This window comes from Molothrus aeneus, chromosome Z (genome assembly GCF_037042795.1).
Source record: "Molothrus aeneus isolate 106 chromosome Z, BPBGC_Maene_1.0, whole genome shotgun sequence".
In the NCBI taxonomy this organism is placed as follows: domain Eukaryota; kingdom Metazoa; phylum Chordata; class Aves; order Passeriformes; family Icteridae; genus Molothrus; species Molothrus aeneus.
In genome coordinates, this window is record NC_089680.1 from 52,805,928 (window position 1) to 52,821,645 (window position 15,718).

The window sequence follows — 15,718 nt, forward strand, 5'->3', positions numbered from 1 at the left end:
AAAAAGAGTCAAAATATTATTATAGTACTGAAAATACAAGGCAACAATAAAATATCTGCATGTATATTCACCTAATCAATGCCATTTTTCATAATCTCACCTGAAAAGGAAACTGGGTAGCACTACTCCTGTATGTCTTATCTTTTTATCTCAGCTATTTCTCTCGTCTTCTCTCATCTTATTTTCTCTTTTTTATTTCTTTTTTATTTCCCTAGGAAAGGAGACAAAGGTATATTTAACCAGGAGAAGCAGACCACACAAATATAAGACAAAATTGTTTCCCATCATTTTGCTGTTACTCTGTCCAATGACTTTCAGAACTGAAATTGAGAACAAAGAGACGACTGTGGAAATTTTCTTTTTCCTTTGAGAAAAAAAGAGTCCTACAGAATAAGTTTTAAAAGGATGGTGCTTGGATTAATTGGGCAATATGATGGCTGTATTTCCACCTTTACTGTTAATGGTCTCAGAGGTGGTGGCACACTGCCTCTCGTGCTGCTCTGTTGGCTGTGTTTTGCTGTATTACATTCGTGTAAATTAACATAAGGCTCTGATGACAGCATCAATCTGATGACTATGACTCAGACCTTCATGATCATATGTGCCTTCATGCAGAGGAAATACATACATGGCACAGACAAAAAGGGTCAGCACATGTTTTAGGTGTGCAACATAACCTTGGAACATAGATCCATGGGGTAAAATGGTACTTCAGGCAACATTTGGATGAATCAGAGAAAACAAAGCTTTTAGAACACAGTCCTGCTCCTTTCACCTGACAACTGGCTGTCAAAGGCTGCCAAATGTGAATGCACAACACATCTCTGCAGAAAGGAAACCTGTGCTGGCTATTCACAAACCCCTATACATTCAGTCCTATGTAAGCACTGCTTTCTCATGCACATTTGGCTTGTTAAATGTGGGAAGGTGTACCGTGCAATAAGGCAAGTAGGAGTACACTAAAATCAGTGATATGAGGAGCCATAAATATTTTAGTTTTCATTTTCCCTACTGCCAGGAAAATAATTATTTATAGATGAAACAATGAGTTTACATCTCAGAGAATTGTTTTTATTTCAGATGACTTTTAATATTTGCATTAAAGTGACAGCTTTGAGACCCCAAAAATTACAGAAACTGATTCGTATTCTTGCTTTGGATACTCCTCAGTGAAACTGAGTGATGATACCAGCAGATTAATAATGCAAGTTAAGAAACAATGAACAAGGAAGCCATGGTCTCAGTATGAATATAAATATATTCCAGCTTTGTAAGACCTTACTTATGTGAGTTAGGCCCATTGATTTCAATGAAACTATTCAGATGTACAACTACTCACATTTTGAACATTAATATGACAACAGACTACATTCGTGCTACATTCACAGTGTGGTGAAAGAATGTAGTGCTAAAATTCATCTTGTCTATGTAGCTTTAATTAAGTCCCTTAGCATGGAAGATACTCCTCATTAACAAACCAGTTTTCTTCATTATCCTATGGACCATAGAAACATTCACAACATATTATGAACAGACAAGGATAACACTAATGCATGAATAACATTAAATCTGGCATCAAGAACTTGTCTTTGCATATGAAATAGGACTCATTTAAATGCAATTTTTAAAATTAATGCTAATAAAATTTTAGCTCATATGACAAAATGAATTTTAGTTTGTATGTGAACTTTAGCTTATAGTGAATTACATCCTCCTCTTAAGAAGAGAATAAATCTGGCAAATGGATACTATTGAAAAATGAGTTACTTTAAGACATACATAGCCTGGCTTACATCCACCAGATTCATGCCTTCTCTGTGAGCCTCCTAGTCTCTTGATGTCACAGAAAAATGCGAACAGAAAGAGAGCAGATTGAATGAGTTTCACTTTTATGCTAGGCATGCAAAGATGCTTGGTGACCTCTTATTCTTTCAAAGCCATCTCATTATAAAATCCACTGTGAAGTTTGGGGAAAAGAAAAAATAAAAATTGACAGCTCAGCTCCAGCTTGGGAGCAGTGCAGGATGGGGATAGCAGGCACCCTGCTGCTCTGGGCTGAGTGGCACTGGCAGCATGGTGTGGGAAGCCAGGCATGGCCCTTGCCCACACAATGTGATACCTGGCTCCTTTTCAGTCCATGCTGTTCATCTCTTGCTTTCATGAATGCTGTAATTATACTGGTTGCCACTTAAAAGTCAGTGTTTGCCAAGACCTGTCACTGAGCAGCTTCTGAAGCACTAGATCTTTGCAGGAAAAAACTGTGTGGTACCTGTTGACAAATGCTGGCTTTTAAATAGCACCCACTGTAAAGGAAGCCCTCTCAACCTTCTCTAACTACACCAGTGAGAAGTAAATGATTTTTTTTTTCACATACCTTTCTGTACAGCCTTCCCCTGGTGAGTGAAATGTCTGTAACTTGATAGAAGATCAGGATCTTCTTGAGAAATGAAGCCTCTGAAAGGTCTTTTTGCTGAATAAAACATTTTTATTCAGGGAAAATGCCTTATTTCTTCTCTGCAAACTCATTCCTGTATATTTTAAATCAATCTGTAACAATTTTATTTTTTTGTAATATATAACTTCTATTCAAAGCAAATGACAGGAAGAAGACACAGATTTAATAAAGTGCAAGCTAAGAAGCTTAATCACATTAGATATCAAATAATTTTTTTGTGGAGGTGTGTTAAAATTATAGCAGTAGTTGAAAGATGGGCTGCTGGGGGTTTATAAGTGATGTGAGCACTTATATGAAAACGAGCTGCTGTTTGCTCTCACATCATGCCAAGACTTTTCACTCTCCCTCCCAAAAGAGAGAGTTCTGCTTTTCATTGTGCCACACAGTAATGTCAAATTATTAAGCATCACTTGATACAATGGAATACATATTTTAAAAAAAGAAGTCTCAACAATGCAAATATAACTTTTTTTGGTGAAAAAAAAAAAAGAAAAGAAGAGACAAACTCTTTTAATAGAAAAAATCTGTGTTTAACAGGCCAATGTGTTGCACTCAGTAATGGATGGGACAGAGGCAGACACTGGCTGAAGAAAGTGGCACAGAGAATCTTCTGCCTGTTCTGAAACTTCTTCTGTTCCTGTGCTTGCCATCACCCAAATGCTGTCACAGCACTCAGCCTACCACAATTGGAGGGTTGGAAGGTTTAAAAAAGGAAGGAATGAAATGGGTGGGCTAAAAATTAAGAATTTATACATGGAAGGACTGTTAGTTCCAAAATTATTCTTTCTCTCCATGGCTGTCACTCCCTCACTGTTTAACTAATCAAATTGTGAAAGTACTTAAGCAAATGCCAAAATCCCATGATATTTGAAACATGTGTCTTGAAATAAAGCTTGTGTTAAAGTGTTTTCTGAATAACAATAATGGAGCTTGGGGAATGTCAGCAATACTCATAAAGGAATTTTACTTTAATGTGGTGGAAGGCTGTCATCACTACAGCCCAGCCAGCTCTCTGCAAAAGTTACCTTTCTTTTAAGCTTACCTTGTAAGAAGCACTCAACACTGAGTGTTAAAAAGTTACTGGCAAATGTGGAAATGGATTCCAGACACCCTGATATCTGAGCATAATAATGCTAGAGCAAAAATGTTGATTATTTCAATGGAATTACACCTCGGAATAATTTCTCATATCCAAATAGTATTTGAAAAATCCTATCATATTTAGGATAATGGTCTAATCCTGAATAATTCTGGGAATCCTTCATCTCATGAAATTTGTGCTATCACACAACATTTAGTGGATCAGAGTCTTTGTGAGCCAGATAAATGACAGAGAAGTAGAGCAGTGCATGTCTGTACGTGAGAGGCAGCCATAGCCCAGCAGACAATTTAATCTCAACCATTTTCTAAACCCAGCCTGCATTATTGCAACACTGACTGATGTCTCAGTGTAATAAAGTATCATCCTTAGAATGATACATGTTTCTGTTTTATCCCTTTGTTTGTACACAGATTAAAGCATGTTCCCCATTGACTGTAACCTATAATTGAATCAAGGATTCTGTCACTGTCACAGACAGCAGGATTTGGGGCTTGAGTGGTTTATGAGCATAAGCAGCACAATCTGAAGATTAAACTTCATCTTTGATCTTGAGGCTGTGACCATGGATTTTCTGTTGGTAGCATATAGAAAGAAAAATAATAGAAAAAATGATGAATGAAAGACCTGGAGAGGAAAAGAGGTTAGCTGGGGATCAAAGACACTTTCGTTTGGTGTGAAATTTTGATACAAACCAGTTAGTCAAAATAGTGGGAGATTTTTTTTAGGTCAATTTTTTTGATATATATATATACACATATATATTTACATAAAGAATTTATTAAACTTCTTGGAGGGGAGATCACTGGATCCAAGCGGGTGAAGTAAGCTACTTCTTTACTCCTTTAAGCTTCTGAAGTCTCAGCACAATTTTGAATGAGGAAAAAATAATTTTCCTGCTCTTTACATGCAAGTCACAGTTTTCTTATGTGTTCCAAAGTACTCATGGCCTCAAAGCACTACTGCACAGCTGCTGCTACATATGTTGCTGCTGAAAGCTAAAACTTGCTGAAATAATCATTCCCAATGTTTGAAGAGAACATGTTTTAGGCACGGCTTGATGCATCTTGTTTCTTCAGGGAGCCTGAAGTCACAGCACAAAATAGCAGCGACATCAAAAATTCAGGGTTGATGTGGGCTTTTGTTGTCTCCCCTCTCATCCTCACTCTGGTCTCTGGCAGTGTGAGGGACTACAAAAAACTGCCTGCATCATAAAGCTTTATTTCAGAGTAAGTGATAGGATTGATGTTTGTACATAATTGCCCATGTTGGATATAAGAGCTGTAAATTTTTAATTTGTACATGGAAAAAGGATAATACAGGGAACACAGTGTAAAATTTTAAAAGAGAAAACAAAGAAAGAGGCAGTTTTCACTATTCCACTGTCATAGGATGAGAGATGTATTAAATATAAGCTCACAGGATCAATCATACATACAGGTAAGATCAAACAAACCATATGGTAACCCTGAGAGACAGATGTCCTTCCCAATTCTTTCACTCCATCAAGATAAATAGCTGCAGTTTGGTTACTCGACTGATGCAAATCAATAAAACTCTATTGAAATCTGCAGCAGTATTGGGACTTTTTTTCCCCGTGAATCTGTTTCTCAAGTTCGGCCCACTATAAAGTATTCAATGAAAGAGAAGTTCAATATGTTCTAAATTTGTTTCTATGCTCTTTTTTCTCCCTTGGACTTCAATACTGGCAGCTATGACAGACAGTGAGAAATGTTCAGAGAAAGAAATGGAGCATGGAAAATATTGCTGTTTTAAACAGGGGAAAAAAAGACAAAAGAAACTTTAAAATATTGGAGGAGATGGGGTGAAAACATTGGTTCTACTGCATCTGAGGCCTTAATTTGTCACAAAGCTAGGAGTGATAGAAAAATGTTGGTCATGTGTATGGACCTCACCAGAAGTGGGAAATGCCTGGATGTTTTTGCAAATTAAACCCTTCAGATTTTATGGCTGACTGTGGCATTCAGAAACTAACTTTAGTCAGGGAGGTTGGAAAATTCCCTGCAGTGCATGGTGTGTCTATCTGTCTGTGGTATTTTTACTGCCACTTGTCTTAGGAACAAAAGCTGGAAGGTGCAATCCACACCTGTGCAAAGGTTGTGCAAGAACTGTGCGGCACACATGGGCTGAAAGCATAAGGTTTGTGTGGTGCTGAGGCTGCATGATGCTCCAGTGCACAGAGCTGAATTTAATCCAAGGAGAAAAGGGCTTTACACTGTGTAGTGAGTCTAGTCACAACATGCTATTGAGGAGGACAATAATAAGGACGTAGCATCTGGTGGAAGGAGGGACACAATTACTTGTCTTTTTTTCTCTTTCAAAAAATCAGCTTTAATTTTCTTTTGACACAATTTTTAAATTCTGATGCTTCAATTTTAAATTTTCAGTGAGGCAAACCCAAGGTCTGGCAATATAAATAGAACTAGTTGTAATTTAGCTCAGTGTGAACTCTTGATTGTTTTTGAATAAGCAATTGCAGCCACAGGGATGGTGAAATCAAATTGGAGTAGAAAGCCACCATCCAAAGACAGTGCCTCTTTACACCAAGAGAATCTGTACAGCAGAAAGCTTTTCCATACAGGCTGATGCAGAGCACAGAAACACTGTTCTGTGCGTTTGAACCAGAGCTGGGAAAATGAGCTAACAAATGTTGCTCATGAATATTCATAAACGTTTTCAAAGGAAGGAATTTATCCATGTTGACATCTCATTTATGTTTGCATTCTGCCAAAGTGTAATCACGAACAATCCAGTACGTACAAAATTTAAAGTAAATTTTAAATTAAAACAATGGCATCTATTAAAACCACAATTTTTTTCATTGAAACTGTGTTCATATCATCCTTCCTGACATATTTAAAAATAAAGAGCACAAAATGAAGATTTTGCATGGAGTATCTTACTGGGAGTTCTGACACCTGCAAAATGATCTCATGAGAACAATGATTCCCCTACTAGTCACTTGGAAAGGGCAAGGATTTTGGCTTATTTGGGGACATAATTCCACATTTATCTATAACTGTACTATACAGACCAGATACTAGAGAGGTTTAGTTCCCAAAATCTCAGAAATAGTCCAGTTAAATTCCAGGTTATAGATCAGCATAAATGGCTTTATTTTATGTGGATTAATAAGTGTTTCTCTGTTGAAGGCATTGAATTTGCAGGTTTTTTGTGCATTTGGCTTGTTCTTCTTCATACGAACTTCTTCTGAACATTTCCAGAATTTGGAAGAACCTCAGCCTGTGCAAGTAACTCACACCTAACATTGTGCCTAAGTGCAGTGGAACCATCATTGTGTCCTTTCCTCCCCAAACAACTCCCAGTGTTCTGAGAATTTTTACTAAAGTCACAAATGTGGCTTTATTCAGGAGTGTGAATTCATCCCATGCCTGTCAGCAGCAGACTGACAAGGACTATTGTTGTGGTTGTGGCTATGTACAGGTTGAATATAATCTCTGCAAAGATTCATTTGCCAGAAACTTTCCTTTAAATCCATACTCTCAGGACTGTATAATGTGCCTCCTATTTAAAGACACCTCCCTTCTGTAGCCTGCAGCTGGAATATGTACTGCAGGTTCATGCTTGCTGTCAGTCAAAGAAATGCTTTCCATTTGTCATAGCAAGCTGTGTCTGCAAGTTTAAAAGAAAATAATAATGATAACAAAAAAAAAAAAGATACTGAGAGAGAAGTTATCTCAAGAAGCAAACTCCAATATATTCCAAGGTTAGTGCTGTATAATTAATGGCATTACCAAATGAAGCTGAAAGTGTAGAGTCTGCAAAAGGCTAATAACAAGGATTAGATATGCACTCTCATTTTCATTCATGTTCTTACAGTTTCTTGTGAGCCTAATTGAAGTCAGGAGGGTTTTTCCACATGACATTTTCAAATGTGGCTCTGATCAGTGGCAAACAGTGCATGTGCCCTATGGAAAAACCTCTTGCCTTGTATTGCTAAGGGAAAAAAATAAAAAAAGAAGTCTTGCTCTACCCTTTTTTGATTAAAGTTGCCGCCGGATATGTTACATTAGAAAACTGGGAGAAGCATTTTCAGCTGGGACTGGTGCAGTGGCCATATGCATTTTTTTTCTCTAGGATTACATTCAGTAAGATTTTATTAATGGAAAGACACATGTTGCCAAAAAACTGTTAAAGATATCAAGTTTGCTTCAAAGTCTGTAAAACAATGGAATGTAGACAAATGCTGGAAAACACTTCTAAATGAATCCTTCTGGCATTAGATTATTCTGTGATAAAAATTCACTTTAACAAGTAGGTCAGAGTACAGCTGCTAAAAGTAAGAACCTGATGCAATGGAGGCTATGGTTTTAAACACTATCAAAATGATTTTGGATTAATTGCCTTCCTGCTGGCAGTAAAGGTTATTTATAGAACATACTTTAAAAAAAGAAAGAACCTGAATATCTCTAATCTCCTACTAACCCTCTACAGTAAATAGCAAAGCATTAGCTCTGTGTGCATTTCTGAATCCAGTTTTTAATTATAACTTTCCCATGTTTACATGAACTTTGGTTTGCTTTTCAAAAACCTCACAAACAATTCCTGCAGCTGACCTGTGTGTAGTGGTGAATTTCTCCATAAAGTGAGTATTGATGAGCTGAAAAGTTCAGTGAACAGGAAAATTCTGCTGCTTTTATTGCCAGTGTGACAGGTTACTTTATTACTATGCCTTTCACAGCAATTTAACAGTTACCCTGGTAACAGATTCAGTGAGGTAATGGGATCAGAGGCATTAGAGGAGAGGAAAGGCTAGCGACTAGAGAAAACCATCTGCTGGCTTATGTTCTTGGGGCTGTTTGCTCACTGCGAGTTTCTGACAATCATTGTACTTGGATGTAAATGAAGCAGGTTAAACCACAGGCCTGCCCTATTTAGCCGTACTCTGGTGATTTGTCTTTCTAATTCTATTGAAATAATAATCAGGATTTGTTTCTGATTAATTAACTAACCTTTTGGTAAAAAGATTAGATAACGAAATTGCTGCCTATTCAGAGATAATGAGATTTTTATTACTCTGTCAAAAGGAAAGAAAAAAAAAGTACATTTATGTGTCACCAGCCACCATGTCAAGGGAGAAAAATAAAGATTTAAATCTTTATGTCAGAAGTTTATTTCCTCCACAGATTAAGTATAATATATTGTATTCTGTGGGTGCAAATAATCATATTTAAAACTTTTCAGAAGAGCTTTTAAAACACAAAATAAAACACTAAATATATTTAAACCATTATGTATTTGTCATTAATTTGTTCCAAATGAATTCTCCTTATGGTAAAGAAACACTTGATGATTCAGAAATCTACCGTACTATGTGGGTGTATTTATATAAGTGCAAAAATGTGAAGAAAGCAGTAAAATTTCAGTGTGAGCACTAAACAGTGACATATGTAAGTAGACTGCTATTATATCTTGCCTGATAGAGTAGTTAGAGTAGAAAATGCTTTTACATATAGAAGATTTACCTGTGTGTTTTAAATACCATGCAGGATAATGGAAGCTTTTATAAGTAAATAAGAAATATTAAAAATATTTCTTAGAGTCAAATACTCTTAGAGTCTCCTCATGAAAGGCTCCTTGAGAAGGCACAGCTGCCTCCTTTGGTGAGTGACCCAGACCTGCAGAAGGTCCCTGCCAGACCCTGGTGGCTGGGCTGCAGCCCAAGCAGCGCCTGCCCACCAGCACTTTGTTCTTCATCATGGTCACCCCTGGCAAGGGACATGAAATACATAAAAACTGGCGCCTGGGACCACTGAGCCAGTGCAGCATGAAATATCTCAGCCATACACTGGTGTCACAGGTGTAAGGCCATCAGCCATGTGCTGCACCAGGGGTGTCCAGGCAAACTCCTGGTGACAGAAACATGAGCGCACAGCATTCGCTGTGGCTTATCCACTGCAAGAAGAGCTTTGTGCTCTGTTGACTGTCAAGGCATTAACTGTGATTTGTTAATTAATACATCTCTACAAACAATTGTGATGAGAGCATTTGCTGTCATGTGTACAAAGCAAGAGGAAATATAGGACACAACAGAGCATTTTGTTGCAGTGGAGTTAATGAATGCACTCTCAGATTTGAGGTGACACTTACATTGGTGGCTTTTGGTTTGCTTCATTACTTTTACTTTTACATGTTAACATGAAAAGCTTTCATATGCTGAAAGTCCCTGCTTTTCCCCAGTGGTGTATAGAGCTGAAAGCCAGCCAGAAGAGTGACCCAGTTAGAGAACATATCTTTGGTAAAGAGATCTGATGCTGAGCATTTTCCTCCCTGTTTCCTTAGGGGAACCTCATAGTTTCCAGTTGTTGATTACCAACTGTGGCCAGAATTTCTCCCTTTCTGCCCCAGTTTTCCAGTGTTGCAGCCATGACAAAGGATGTTTTCTTCTACCAACAGAAAATTGTCTCCTTTTTCGCTGTCCTTCAAAAATTCTTACTGCAGGTGTTTGACCCCTAATAACCAAAATCAAAAGGCAAGCGAGGCTTTTGGCTCTGTACCAGTTGTAAAGCTCTGCTCTCCTACTCTGCTTCCCCTCTACCCATGTAAAATTTAGATATAGCTTTAGTAATTATCATTAAAATTAGCAAAATATTATAAGAATATCTTAGCTAAAGATAATAACTACAGTTTTCCTTTTTCCAGACAATGACATCTGCAGCTCCACAGTTTCAAGAAATGTCTATACTTAACAAAAACATTACTTCATTTTCATGGTATTTCTTTTGTGCCTGGGAGCAACCCTGTAATTGTTCACTTCAATTACAACATTACTATTTTATACCGAAACCCATTTTATCTGCATGCCAGCTTTTTATTTGTTTTACCAACTATATCTATTTCCATTACTGCAAGGCTGATGGTTTGTCTCAAGAGGAAATCAAATCCATTAATTCAGAAATTTCAAGCACGGCTGCCTCTGCCATAAGCAGCATTTCTTATGCTAATAGCAAATGTGCTGAGACTGAAAAGAACTGACACAGCTCTGTTTTTTATCATAAGTTAAGCATTTATGTAAAAAGGCAAATCCAATAGTACTAGGAAACTATAAGTGTTATTATATATAATTCACTTTACTGAGAACTGCATACAGCCTGGTTTGTGCAACTGTGTGTTAAATCATGCTGTTTGTGGTTTTAACTCACTTGACATTTGAGGTCTGTTTTTGATCTTGGGTACCTCAATGAAAATCTGCCATTGTTCATCTAGCAACAATACAATTATTTCAGATTTATCACAGACAAATGGAGATCTGGATATGTTCAGCTTGCTTATTGTATTTCATTTCACAATCACAATATACTAAACTAGCTTTGGACTCTGTATTTACAAATACAGAAAATGCATTATGGAAGTAGGACAGATTTTTTCCCAGCCACAAAAAATAGCCATTTCAAAGCTAATTTAGGTATTTCCAGGAAGCTGTATCCTTCCAACACCATACAGAAATAAATGCATCCCCCACTTCCCACTGCCTCCTCATTTAGTGCACTTAGTCCTGTTGTATCACATGGGCTGTGTTCAATTAGATAGCTTAACAAGATAAACTCTGACTTTGACCCAGAAAAAAGCAAACCAGATTGCTGCTGAATTCTGCGTAAGCTTTTCCAGGCTTTGTGACCTGTTTATGTCAATGAAAAATGCAAGACATCCTTATCGTGAGGGCCAAATTAGTTTCTGAGGGTTCTGGATTTTCTTAATATATATGTGTGCACAGACAGAATGTACAAGAAAACTGTGCCATTCTTGCCCTTCATTTTTGCAGCAAAACCCTTTAGTGCTGTAAATCAGATCTCATTGGGAGATCTTATACACTGGTCGCCAATAAGCTGTTGAGAAGTAGACAGGGCTTTTAGGAATTGCTGAACCATGAAGCTGACCTGCTTAGTGTTTTGTTGTAGGCTATTAAATCCAGGATTGGTGTTTTAAGATGATTCTGCTTTCTTCTTCCTTTGGCCTGGTTAAGCAACTCTACCCCCACCTCATTATTTAGCTGATTAAAATAAAAACTAAAATGAGAAACCTGCTGTTTGAAAATCCTTCCTTCACCCATTAAATTAAAGAGAGTGACTTATGTTGACGTAGTTTCTGGCCTTAGAAAATGACATAAATTTTGCAACCGAGAAAAGATTTACTAACTTTGCTCCCCACTCAGCTTTGGTAGCAGGGGAATGATATTCTTTTCTCCAAAAACAAGTACTACATTTTTGTAAACGTGTTATTTGGTTGTCTCATTGTAAATGGATCCCAGTTGGGTAATACGACTTCTTCCCACTAGCATATTGACAATTATGCATGAAAAGACCAAGCACAAAGGACTATATTTCAGCTAGAATGCCTTCATTTTCCAATTTTTTCAAGTGTTTTGCACTGTACCTGCTGGTGCCTAGTTAGAAGCATGCTGGTTCTTTGCACATCTCTTTCATACTGAGAAAGAAATTAAATGTATCCTTTTATTTTTTTCTCTGTTTGACGAGTGTTAACAAGTGCAGCATTTGAGAAAATCCAACCAAATACAGCTCTGTAGCTGTTGCTACTAAATAAAGCAAAAGCCACCTGGTGACAAAGTTCACTGGGGTGTCATTTCTTTGTGTGGCTGAAAGAAAGAAAAGAAGAGAAGAAAAAGGACTCACATACTCATTGAAGTAAATCTTATTGAATCACATTCAGGAGACAAAACCATAACATGTATGTTATATATATATGTGTGTGTATACATATATATATATATATATATATATATATATATTTACAAGTAGACATATCTCCAAGATTCTCTTTGATAGAAATTAAGGCATTCAAATTCAGGAAGTGGAAGTAAAGCATTTAAAACTAGACATCACTCTGCTACAAAATGCAATTTTGTTTAAGTCAGGCATGTTTTTATCACAAGTATGTTTTTATCTCCTTTTTTTTTTGACATCTGATGTAAATTCAATTGCCATTGGAGCTGTTTTCACATGATCACTCTGTTTATGTATGAAGTTTTATAATGACTTAGGAAATTTGAGCTCTCATTATAATGGTCTTATTCAATGAAGATGTCTGCTTTTAGTTTTCTCATAGTCAAAAAGGAAAGGTGTGAGAAGCAAAAGAATCACAAACCAATAGGGGCCAACACATTAGAATGAAAAAGGATTTAATTTGTATATCATATACGCAAGTTCTTGTGCTTTTCAGGAATGAAATTTAATTACTGTGCAATGTTTCTCCTTGTCTGTTCATCTATTGTTCTTTTTGTAATTGCTCATTTATTACTTTTAACACAGACAAAGAATCAAATTGAAAATTCAGCCTCAGTATTGTGGCCACAGTCTTAGCACTGGTTCTCTTTATAATTTCAACAGCTGTGCATGAGACTGCTAGTATTTCCCACATTCTGGGGCAGCAAAGTTTGTTTTCCTCCATGTATTTTATAGGCTCACGTTTCACTATAAGCCTTATGTGTGTATTCAAGCTTGAGATGATGAACAGGCTTTTAGGGCACTCAGATCACAAGGTTAAAGGTTTGTTGTTCAGGATTTTTAAACAGCATTCCCACAACTGCTGCTCAATTTGCTGCTGTGTCCTATCTGCAAAATAGCAAAATAATAACTCTATTAGAAAGTAACATTATGTCCTGCTGTGGGACTACTTCAACTCTGGCTAGAAAAAGGAACATAGAAGCTTATTACTGAAAAAGTGTGTAAAGCTACTGCAGCAAAATCTAGATTATTTCCACAGTAATTACTGATTTCTAGTACCGTAGCTATAAATATTTGTACTAACACTGCATAAAGTACATGCCTTTAGAACATCAACAGTTCCTTCTAATGATTTCCAGGTTAGATAATGTACTCCTCCATCAATCCTCTGCCTTCAGATCAACATTTGCTGATTCAGAAATTACCTGTTTATGGCCTTAGAAACATGTTTTTTATATCATTTAAAAAAGAAAAAGAATAATTAGATTTCTTTTTCCAACACATTCAACAAAAGAGAGTGCTAATTTTCACTCAAGGACCTCCCCCCCCCAAAGTGTCCTACATTTCTCCTAAAGTGTCCCACATTCCGGGTGTGATTCAGCTCATGATTTTAGATACTAAAAATTGACATCCTGCACTGGTCATCCAGTTATTGGAAAAAGGTGCAAATATTTCCAAGTGGAGATTTACTCCCTGTGTTTTTCCTTCTTGGTTAGAGATGGAGCAGATTAGCTAGCCTACAGGAGGCAGATAAATTCTGTTTGGGAGTGAGTCCCACCCTGTGTTACCTGGGGTGTATGAGCTGGGTGGCTCAAACAGCTTTCAGGGAGGCTAAGTGTGATCATTGTCTTAGGATGACCTGTGGTGCTCCTATCCTAATTTAAATTGTTTATTTTCCCCTTACCCTGCCTTTCAGAACTCTTAAAATATCTTTTTTTTTAGTCTAAATAAAATTTCTGACAAGTAATGCATGAGAATATCAGTTTGCTCAGCTGGTGAGCAATGGCCAGTCATCTGTAAAGCAATTTACATGATATCTGAGAGGTCTTTTCTCAAATCAGTGCACAAATAGAATTCCCATTAACAGCAATACAAGTTATGAACAAACATGAAAGTAAAGAAACTCCTGAATTAGACATAATGAAACACAGTCTCTTAAGAGTTCTGAAAGGTAGTGGCACCCATATTTACTTTGAAATGAAATGAACACAAAACTAAAAATGAAATATTGAGCTAATAAATCAAGGAAAAGTAATCTAGGGCTTGAAGTTCTGTGCAGCCCCACATGCAGTCCCTTCATGGACACACGCACATTTTACTATCCTGCTGCAAATATCCGCTTTGCAAGCATTCACTTTGCAAGATAAATTGGAAAAAAAAATATATGCGCACTTGAATATGTCTTCTTGGGTCAACACAAAAGTACACGAAAGAAGAAAATCCAAGGAATTTATGTCAGCACACAGGGAGTTCCTGATGGCTAACTACCTTTCCAGATTCTGCTTGAAACCGTGTTCATTCAAGCATCTCACTAATTGTTTCCATTTATTGTTTTTTGATAATTGCTTTCATCCCAGCTATTTGTGAGTGCTCCTTTGGACATGAATTTTTAGGTCACCATGAACTCCTCATGGTCGAGTTATGCCAATTTATTTCCATTTTAGCTTAAAGAAGACTTTTTCCTCTGTGAGGTTTGATATACATTATATTTAGTGTATTTACAGAGTACAGCCTTCATGTCTTTGGTTGAGGAAACCAATTGGTTTTTAGCAGTCTCACATTAGAGAAACTTTCTTTCTATATATTGTCCACCAAGAAAAGGTTATTTTCAAAGCCATTCTAGAAGATCATGTTAATTTTTTCTAAACTTATCTTATGTGAATGCGGGTTCTGAATGGTTTTCCAGATAAGGATTCACCACTGATTTGCAGATTAAAAGTTCCTTTAAAAAAATATGTTTGGAAATACACTAGGTTTTAATTAGTTTTGTTTCACAAACAATTTAAATTAGTAGCTTGTAGTCATTCCCTTTTAAATAAATACTTTGTTTCTTCATATGCTTGAACCTAATGAGCCAACAGCATGTTACAGAAATTCTTTTTACCGTCAAGTGTATGACCTTGACCTCTGTATCTTTTTTCTTTGGATAATCAGTCCTCAGGGTAAGCCAGTTTGTTAATGAACCTACTCTGCAATGATAAATGTTTCCTATTTAATCCTCTTTAAGAAATACGCTTCAGGTTAGAATATATTGCTTGGAATATTACAGCAGTATTTTAAGCAAAACTATCAAATGAAACCAGTCTAAATCCCAGGTTATCTTCTTCTGACCAAAAAACAGTGATCAAGCAATCTGCAGACATTTCTATTTATTCAGTACCTCAGTATTCTTACAGTTCTTTCCTCTCTTTGGACTTTACTGAATATGTTTACAAACTTTTAAAATGTACTATTATATTTGAAATTAATAGATACTCTGCGAAGTCTTGGTTTGGGAAAAAGGTGTCTCACTACCTCTCAACTGGAAATATTAATGTTTGTATTAATTATTTCAGCATTTAAAATCAGAGCAGTTGCCTATGTTGTTTTATTCCTTCACTATATTAAATTCTTAGTAGCATGTTTTGTTAAAAACTTACCACTACTCATTTGAAAATTCTT